Raw genomic sequence first — 9,979 nt, 5'->3', positions numbered from 1 at the left:
ATGCACACTGAGTAGTACACTTTGGCCGGCCGGAGTGACCGAGCGGTTCTAGGCGCTTTAGTCCCGAACCGCGCGACCGCTACGATCGCAGGTTCGAATCTTGACTCGGGCATGGATGTGTGTGATGTCCTTAGGTTAGTTACGTTTAAGTAGTTCTAAGTTCTAGGGGACTGATGACCTCAGCAGTTAAGTCCCATAGTGCTCAGAGCCATTTGTACCATTTGAAGGACAGTTTGTTTTAACGTCGAACGTACACCTCAGGCATTGTATGATTCATTTGTCATTTGTAGTCGACCACTATTAAATTATGATGCTTACAGGGTCATCTATTGCTACATTTGGTAACTATTTATTTTCCTTCTGCCGTACGTTTTCCCCCTTCTCCGATAATATGCCGCTGCAATTTGACGCCATTCTGACCCGTGGTGTTATTTCTACAGCGGTTTGCAAGTTTAACTTTGATTCTAATCACTTTGTATAAAGAAATGACCCTTCTTCTTGTCAGTGTTTACCATATATTCCTTTCCTCGCTGACTATGCGGAGAACCCCCTCATTCCTTACTTTATCAGTCCACCTAAGTTTCATATTCTACTGTAGTACCGTGTCTCAAATGCTTCGATTCATTTCTGCCCCTGTATTCCCACAGCCACCAGCATAAGATGCTGTGTTCCAAATGTAAATCCTCAGCAATTTCTTCCTAAAATTAAGGCCTATGTTTGTTACTAGCAGAAATCTCTTGGCCAGGATCTCATCTTTTGCCAGTATTACTCCGCCTTTAATGACCCCCTTGCTCCGTACAGCCTGGGTTACTTCGCTCCTAGATAGCAGAATTCCTTGACTTCGTCTACTAAGTAACCTCAATTCCAATGTTAAGTTTCTCGCTGTTCTCATTTCTGATACTTCTAATTAGTTTCGTGTTTCTTAGATTTACTCTCAATTCAGATTCTGTAATCATTAGTCTGTTCGTTCCATTCACGACTCCTGTAATTCTTCTCAATTTTCATTGAGTATGGCCGGCCGCGGTGGTCTAGCGGTTCTAGGCTCTCAGTCCGGAGCCGCGCGACTCCTACGGTCGCAGGTTCGAATCATGCCTCGGGCATGGATGTGTGTGATGTCCTTAGGTTAGTTAGGTTTAAGTAGTTCTAAGTTTTAGGGGACTGATGACCATAGATGTTAAGTCCCATAGTGCTCAGAGCCATTTTTCAATGAGTATAACAATGTCCTTAGCGAATCCTTTCACACTGAATTTTAATCCCCTCTTGAAATATTTTATTTCCTTCATTGCTCTCTTCGATGTACAGATCGAACAGTAGCGGCGAAAGGCTACGTCCCTGTCTTACACACTTTTTAATCCGAGCACCTCGTTCCTGTTCTTCCAGTATTATTATTCCCTCTTAGACTTATTATATATTGTATATTAACCGCCATTCCCAGTAGTTTATCCCTACTTTTCTCAGAATTTCGAACGTCTTGCTTCCATTATCAAACCCAACATCTGAATTACCTCTCTGGCGCCTTTACCTTTGCTAAAGCGAAACTGATCCTCATATAATTCACCCACAGTTTTCCATTCTTGTGTGTATTACTCTTGTCAGCATCTTGGATGTATGAGCTGTTCAACTGATTGCGCGATAAATCTAAAACTTGTCGACTCTTGCTATCTTCGGAATTCGTAGTATATACCAACTTGAATAGGTGTTTTTTGCTACTCTCCCCCTAACGATTTTAAAAATTCTGATGGAATAACAAATATCCTTTGGCCTTATTTGATCTTCAGTCATCCATAGGTCTTTTAAATTCTGATTCTAACACTGGATGCCTTACTCTTCTGTGTCGACACGTGTTTACTTTTCTATCACGTCTTCAGACGAGTCGTCCCCCACATACAGACAAGTTCTCCCCTTCATAGAGGCTTTCAGTGTACTCTTTCCATCTATCGACCTCTCCTCTGCATTTAACAGTGGAATTCCCGTTGGATTCTTAATGTCACCGCTTTTGCTTTTAATTTCACCAAAGGTTGTTTTAAGTTTTCTGTATGCTGAATCAGTCTTTTCGACAGTAATTTCTTTTTTGACTTCTTCACATATTTCATGTACCCATTTCTCCTTAGCTTCCCAGCACTTCCTATTTATTTCACTCCTAAGTGACTTATATTTCTGTATTCTTCAGTTTGTCTAAACATTTTTGTACTTCCTTCTTTCGTGAATCAACTGAATTATTTCTTCTGTTACTCATGCTTTCATCGCAGTTACCTTCCTTGCAGTTACCTTCCTTGTGCCTACATTTTCTTTCCAACTTCAGTGATTGCCCTTTTCAGAGATTTCCGTTCCTCTTCAACTGAAATGCCTACAGAGCTTTTCACTATCGCAGTATCTATAGCCTCAAGAAACTTCAAGCGTATCTCTTCGTACCCTACTATATCTATATCCAATTTCTTTTCCATGGATGCTTCTTGACTTGTCTCTTCAACTTCAGCCTACTCTTCATCATTATTAAATTGTGATCTGAGGCTGTATCTGGTTTCGGAATCTATGCCTGACCACGATGTTGTCTAGTTGGAATCTTCCAGCAACTCCTTGCATTTTCCAAGTATACCTCCTCCTCCTTTGATTCTAAAACAGAGTATTCGCTATTACTAGCTGAAATTTAACGCGGAACTCAATTAGTCTCTCTCCATTCTCATTTCTGCCACCTAGCCCATACCCTCCCGTAACCCTCACTTCTATTCTCTTCCCTACAACCGCATTTCAATCCCTCATAACTATCAGATATTCATATCCCTTTATGTACTGAATTACCTTGTAGTATTCTCATGTACTTTCTCTTCGTGCTCTGCTAGCGAAGTCGACATGTGCACTTCAACTACTGTTGTTGGTGCTGCTTTCCTGTCGATTCTGTTGAGAACAACCCTGTCACTGAACTTGAAATGTCCCCTTAGAAAAATTAATGAATTACTGAGCTGGTACTGACACACAATATTTTAAGCGCAACGCTATCTGACTTTCAAAAATCCCTACAAAAGAATGGCCCTGACTAACAATAACCTATACCTTTCATGAATCACTTACCTCACAAAAATCTTCGTTACTCAAACTACTGCAATACGGCGAGCGCCAATACTGCCAGCTAAATAAAAGATTCTAACTACTGAAGGCACTAACTACTGATAGGCATAGACAGCAAATGAAAGATTTTGATAGAGAACAAACAATGTATTTACCTTAACAGTGTTCAAAAGTCATAATATATATCAGTTCATGACATCCAGTTTCACAAATTTACTGTCTCTGATGGACACACGTCCAGATCATCCGCTCTCAAAACTCGTCCATCTCTCTCCCCACATCCACCACTGCTGGCGGCTCACCTCCAACTGCGCAACGCTACGCGCTGTTAACGTCCAACTGCCGACTACAATGGTGAAAATTACAACAATTCCAACCAGCCACAGACTGCACACAACACAACACAATCAGTGATTTTCATACAGAGCGCTACTTGGCGTTACCAATATAAAAACCTAAACAGCCTACTTACAAACTGTTCACAATAACCTACCCTATGTCTTACTTTCCTATTCATAAAGAATCCTACTCCGATTTTAACATTTTCTGCTGTTGTTGATATTACCCTATACTCGTCAGACTAGAAATCCTAGTCTTCTTTCCATTTCACTTCACTGGTCCCTACAACACTTAGATTGAGCCTCTGCATTTCCCTTTTCAGATTTTTTTTAGTTTTCCTGCCCCGCCTTTTAGAATGTTACCCTTTCGCTGGCTATTCTGTCTTTTTCCCGTGATCACATCCCCTTGGCAGTCCCTTCCCAGAGATCCTAGTCCGGGATTTTTGGCCAATGGAAAGATGATCATGATACTTTTCAGTTACAGCCCACACGTCCTGAGAATACACATTATGTGTCTTTAATGTAGTGGTTTCCATTTCCTTAAGCGTCTTCATGCCGACATGAATCTGGGTACAAAATCTGATCTCACGTACAGACGGGACAATTTCTTGAAGAACTGTCTCGGATGGCGTACTTGCTCGCTGTTGTGTGAAGCCAGGGCAGTCTGGGATTGGATTTCGAGGTGACAACACGCGCACTTGTGTGTGGAATGCAGCTCCGCGTAAAGACGACACTAATTCTTCAGACTGCACATACATTGCATCTTGAAAACGTCCGGTGAAGAGCGATAAACGCGCCCTGGCATCGTCCGACGTGAATTCCTACACTGGGTCGGAGCCGATCGGACAACTCGCAGATGACGCACGTGGGACGGGAAGAGATTACACTGAGCGTGAACCCAGTGTACTTTCGTCATTAACAAGGTTCAGCACTGGATTCAGTTACACTCTGTACGTCAGCCGTTGTAGTTATTGAGAAGCTATCTTAAGTAATTCAATTGATGATTTTTTGTGTTGGGTGCTGCTAGATAAGAACGTTCGTCTTAAAAGACATAGGAAAAGAACTTGGGTGCATCGCTTTAATGAAGACAGATCTCGAGGGGAATTTTTTACAACTTGCCAGTCATGGACAAATTTTCCAGTTCAAGACTACTACCGCACTTCTATAGAAATATTTGACTATGTACTTGAAGGCATAAGAGACGATATAAGTGGCCTTTCCAGCTACAGGGCTTATATCACTCCAGAAGAAAAACTTACTATCACAATCAGGTGTGTCAACGTTAAAGACAGCTGATAGCCTTTTTGTTATTGTGAGTGGCATAACTGGTCAAATAATGTTAGAATATAGTAAATAAATTCTGGCACCAGGTACAACTAAGCATATATACATTAGTAGCCATTAAAATTGTTACACTGCGAAGATGACGTGCTACAGACACGAAATTTAACCGACAGGAAGAAGGTGGTGTGATATGCAAATAATTAGCTTTTCAGAGCCTTGACAGAGGGCTGGAGCCGGTGGCGAGACCTACAACGTGCTGACATGAGGAAAGTTTACAACCGATTTCTCATACACAAACAGCAGTTGACCGGAGCTGCCTGGTGAAACGTTGTTGTGGTGCCTCGTGTAAGGAGGAGTAATGCGTACCATCACGTTTCCGAGTTTGATAAAGGTCTAATTGTAGCCTACCGCAATTGCGGTTTATCGTATCGCGACATTGCGGCTCGCGTTGGTCGAGATCCAATGACTGTTAGCAAAATATGGAATGGGTGGGTTCAGGAGGGTAATACGGAATGCCATGCTGGATCCCAACGGCCTCGTATCACTAGCAGTCGAGATGACAGGCATCTTATCCCCATGGCTGTAACGGATTGTGCAGCCACGTCTCGATCTCTGAATCAACAGATGGGGACGTTTGCAAGACAACAACCATCTGCAGAAAGAGTTCGACGACGTTTGCAGCAGCATGGACTATCAGCTCGGAGACCATGGCTGCGGTTACCCTTGACGCTGCATCACAGACAGGAGCGCCTGCGATGGTGTACTCAACGACGAACCTGGGCGCACGAATGGCAAAACGTCATTTTTTCGGATGAATCCAGGTTCTGTTTACAGCATCATGATCGTCGCATCCGTGATTGGTGACATCGCGGTGAACGCACATTGGAAGCGTGTATTCTTCATCGCCATACTGGCGTATCACTCGGCTTGAATGTATGGAGTGCCATTGGTTACACGTCTCGGTCACCTCTTGTTCATATTGACGGCACTTTGAACAGTGGACGTTACATTTCATGTGTGTTACAATCCGTGACCCTACCCTTCATTCGATCCCTGCGAAACCCTACATTTCAGCAGGATAATGCACGACCGCATGTTGCAGGACCTGTACAGGCCTTTCTGGATACAGAAAATGTTCGGCTGCTGCCCTGGCCAGCACATTCTCCAGATCTGTCCCCAATTGAAACGTGTGGTCAATGGTGGCCGAGCAACTGGCTCGTCACAATACGCCATTCACTACTCTTGATGAACTGTGGTATCGTGTTGAAGCTGCATGGACAGCTGTAACTGTACACTCCATCCAAATTCTGTTTGACTCAATGCCCAGGCGTATCTAGGTTGTTATTACGGCCAGAGGTGGTTGTTCTGGGTACTGATTTCTCAGGATCTATGAACCGAAATTGCGTGAAAACGTAATCACATGTCAGTTCTAGTATAATATATTTGTCCAATGAATACCCGTTTATCATCTGCATTTCTTCTTGGTGTATCAATTTTAATGGCCAGTAGTGTAGATATTATTAGGAATTAAGAAACTATTAACAGGTATCTATGTAGGATCTGAAAGTTATAATGAAACAATTGTGTCGTTCAAGACTTGCAAATATCAGCGTTGAATGTGATGAGGAAAATTGTGGAAAATAAACGTCTAGTTTATACATTAAAATATATTAACAATACATTAGGGATAGCCCATTAAAATGAATTGCGGTCAGGTTGTTGGGCAGGAGGACATCTGAACTACGCTCACAATGGAAGACGAATCCTGGGCACAATTAGATGCACCTGGTGATGGGTAAGTTGACGGATGTAACGATGGCAAAGATAGAAAGTGTGTGTCTGTATAAAACTTGACGATATCTCATCATTTCTGAAGTTGCGAGCTCCTAAGGCTTCGGTGACGTCCCCCACGATTTTCATACGTAGTCCCATTTTCTCCAGTTGATCCAGTTGTTTGACTGATGGCAGTACACTCATGAAGAAGGAATAGTCGTCATTCATCCTGATATTTTTGTTTTCGAGAAACATGATGCTCTAAAGATATAGATCTTTCTTTTCTCAATGTCCAGTGCCTGTGAATCATAATCATATTTTTTTTACATGACTTTTTTTCTGTTTCTGTCTGTTTTCACAGAAGACGATGCAGAAGAAGACACTTCTTGTTCTTGTGAAGAGAGGCACAGTTCACTATCATTTGTACTTTTCTCACTTGCTGTGGCGGTACTTAGGTCACGTGGAGGAAGGTCATTCTCTTTCTCAGTGGCAGGCAAATTTCCTGAACTGTGTCCAGGTGTTATAATGGCTTTCAACAGTATGCTTTTCAAACAGGACCATTTATCAGACGCAGTAGCTTCCTGAGCGCCCTTGGAGTCATGTTGTATTTTATGTTTTTTCCTAGAAGTGTCTCGCAAGTTCGACTGGCTGCTTGCTAGAGAGGAGAGAGCTCTAGCAAGCAGCCAGTCTCAAGGAACACCTAATGAAGGCGTCAAGTAATGACGTCGAAATATCGTGTTTGGAAGACGCTGATATCCGGCAGAAAACCCACGAGGTCGTATAGTACAATAGATTGAAATAGGGGGATATGCATTCCCGGCGTTACATACTGCAAACTGACCCTGGAATGGTAAATCCACAGTAGAGACGTGTGCACAGACAGCTCGAATCCTTGTGACATCGGGTCTAGAGAGACAGCCCAATAGAAAAAAGAAAAAAAAAGAAAAGCAGCAGACAAAAATAGCGAGCTGCAGCAGCAGTGGATTCGACATGCGGTAACTGAAAGAGGACGTCCAGTTGCTGCCCGTGACGTCCGGATGCGGAGCGCCGATTCGTCGTTTGAGCAGCCATCTGTAAACCAGTTCTGGCTCGTCAACGGGCCGGGCCGGCGCTTCCGTGTTTGCTCTGCGGCTACGCGTTTGATCGCCGCAGTTCTGCAGCGCGCGTTAATTTTTCATCCTCCTGTTGGGAAAAAAAGGGGGAGGAAAATAAAAAATAAAAAGAGGAGAATGACACGGACCGCGGCCCGATCTGTCGATTTCCGTTAACCTTTCATGCCGCCCGGACGCGGCTTAAACAAATCAACACAGTCCTAGCAGCGCTCGCGGGCGAAACGTCGGAGGTTAATCATGCGGAACGGACGGGCCGGCCGATACGCTGAAAAACTGATCGCCGATTGCGGAAAAAGGCCGAGCGACGCAGAAAAGGGCGAATCCGGAAAGCCGCGCCGCGAAAATTGCGTAATGAAGCGAAACGGCGGGCGGTTCGGGTTGTCTTTGGCAGCGCGGCGCAACGCAACGCACCGCACCGCGCCGTCCCGTGCTGAGCTCTGACAACGCCAGTAGCAGAGCGGTCGTCATCGAGCACCGCGGGGGCACAGCGACGATACTGGCTCACGTGTTTGCTCAGCCCTCGTGAAGCACAGAGATTGTCACAAATGTCCGATGAGTCAGACGCTGTTTGCAGTCATTTTCAGTGCCAGCTGTTGATAAGGAAATTGATGCTCGCATTGGAAGGTCTGCGACAACTTTTGGCGAACTCTCTACACGTGTTTGGAAAAACAACAAACTCTCATTGACCACCAAAGTTCTTGTATATCAAACTTGCGTCCTCAGCATCCTTTTGCATGCATCGGTTCGCAGTAGAACTTCTGTAAAGTTTGGAAGGTAGGATTCGAGGTACTGGCAGAAGTAAAGTTGTGAGAACAGGGCTTGAGTCGTGCTTGGGTAGCTCAGTTGGTAGAGCAGTTGCCCTCGAAACGCAAAGGTCCCGAGTTCGAGTCTCGGTCCAGCACACAGTTTCAATCTGCCAGGAAGTTTCATTCAACGACACATCATCGATATGGGCTTCCGGAGCCGAAGGCCCACGCGTGTGTCCTTGATGACTTCACGACACAAAGATTTATGCCTCACCTGGGCCCGTCAACACCGATATTGGACTGTTGATAACTGGAAACACGCTGCCTGGTCGGACGAGTCTCGTCTCAAATTGTATCGAGCGGATGGACGTGTACGGGTATGGAAACAACCTCATGAATCCATGGACCCTACATTGCAGCAGCGGACTGTTCAATCTAGTCGAGGCTCTGTATCGGTGTGGGGCGTGTGCATTTGGTGTGATATGGGATCACCGATACGTCTAGATACTATTCTGTCATTTGAATCATACATCAGCATCCTATCTGATCACCTGCATCTATTCATGCCCATTGTGCATTCCGACGGACTTGGGAAATTCCAGCAGGACAATGCGACAACCCACACGTCAGGAATTGCTAAGGAGTTACTCCAAGAACTTCCACTGGCCACCAGACTCCCCAGACATGAACATTATTGAGCATATCTGGGATGCCTTGCAACGTGCTGTTCAGAAATCACCGCCCCCTCATACTCTTATGGATTTATGGACAGTCCTGCAGTGTTTATGGTGTCATTTCCCTCCAGCAATACTTCAGACATTAGTCGAGTCCATGCCACGTCGTCTTGCGGCACTTCTGTGTGCTCGCGGCGGCCCTATATGATATTAGGCAGATGTATCAGTTTCTTTGGCTCTATACTTTAGTTCCAGTCTGTGAATACCCGAGAAACGGAGAGCGCACCCATCGCTCGGATTGCGGCTTTGTGGTGGCTTTAGCATGTCTAGTGACCGCCAACAAAATCTCACGGAAATTACCGGTCGTTTTCATTACTTCGGGGTTAGCGACCTGTGGCACGACTCGCCTCTGGTAGATGGTAACAGTTCAAGTGCTTGTTGTGACATCACAACTTACGGCGGAAAAGGAAAAAATCTTGGAATGTAGGGGCAAACCACGGTGAGAATATGGGCCTCGCAGAGGGCACGTCACTTTGTTTTTCTTTGAGGAGTTCGGAAGTGTTAAACAACGCTGTGATTCGCCCATCGCCGGTTGATGCAGGCAGGAATTTATAGGGCAAACTAGTGAGGAATATGTGCTCTGATTGGCACGTGACTGACGACATTCCCGGGATGGAGGTTTTTAAATGTGACATTGACATACTATTGGCGAAAAAGAGTAACAATTTTCCTGATCCGCGTTTGCGCCCAGATTGGTGGAAGCTGCCGAGTTGGGAGCTGGCAGAAGCAAGAGGGACACCCTTGGTTTGATGGTGAATGGAGGCAGCTCGCTGGTTCGAGACGTCGTGGTGCTTGGAGAAGTCACAGTCCTGACCACAGATATTCTGGTTCTCCATTACGACCACGGTCCTCCGACTTACCACCACAGCAGATTGGCGAGAGTATACTGCAGTACGGCTCACTAGATGGGGGTTAATGTTTAGACA

At 44.9% G+C, this 9,979-nt stretch overlaps 1 non-coding gene across 1 annotated transcript; it reads left to right on the top strand.

Moving 5' to 3' along the window:
- The first annotated feature begins 8,400 nt into the window (after positions 1 to 8,400).
- On the top strand, positions 8,401 to 8,475 carry Trnas-cga (transfer RNA serine (anticodon CGA)). The gene has a single exon. It is a non-coding gene; the product is annotated as a tRNA-Ser (tRNA).
- The last annotated feature ends 1,504 nt before the right edge of the window (positions 8,476 to 9,979 follow it).

The sequence above is a fragment of the Schistocerca gregaria genome, chromosome 7, assembly GCF_023897955.1.
Source record: "Schistocerca gregaria isolate iqSchGreg1 chromosome 7, iqSchGreg1.2, whole genome shotgun sequence".
NCBI lineage: Eukaryota > Metazoa > Arthropoda > Insecta > Orthoptera > Acrididae > Schistocerca > Schistocerca gregaria.
The sequence above is the reverse complement of the archived record's forward strand: the minus strand, read 5'-3'. Positions and strand labels throughout refer to the sequence as shown.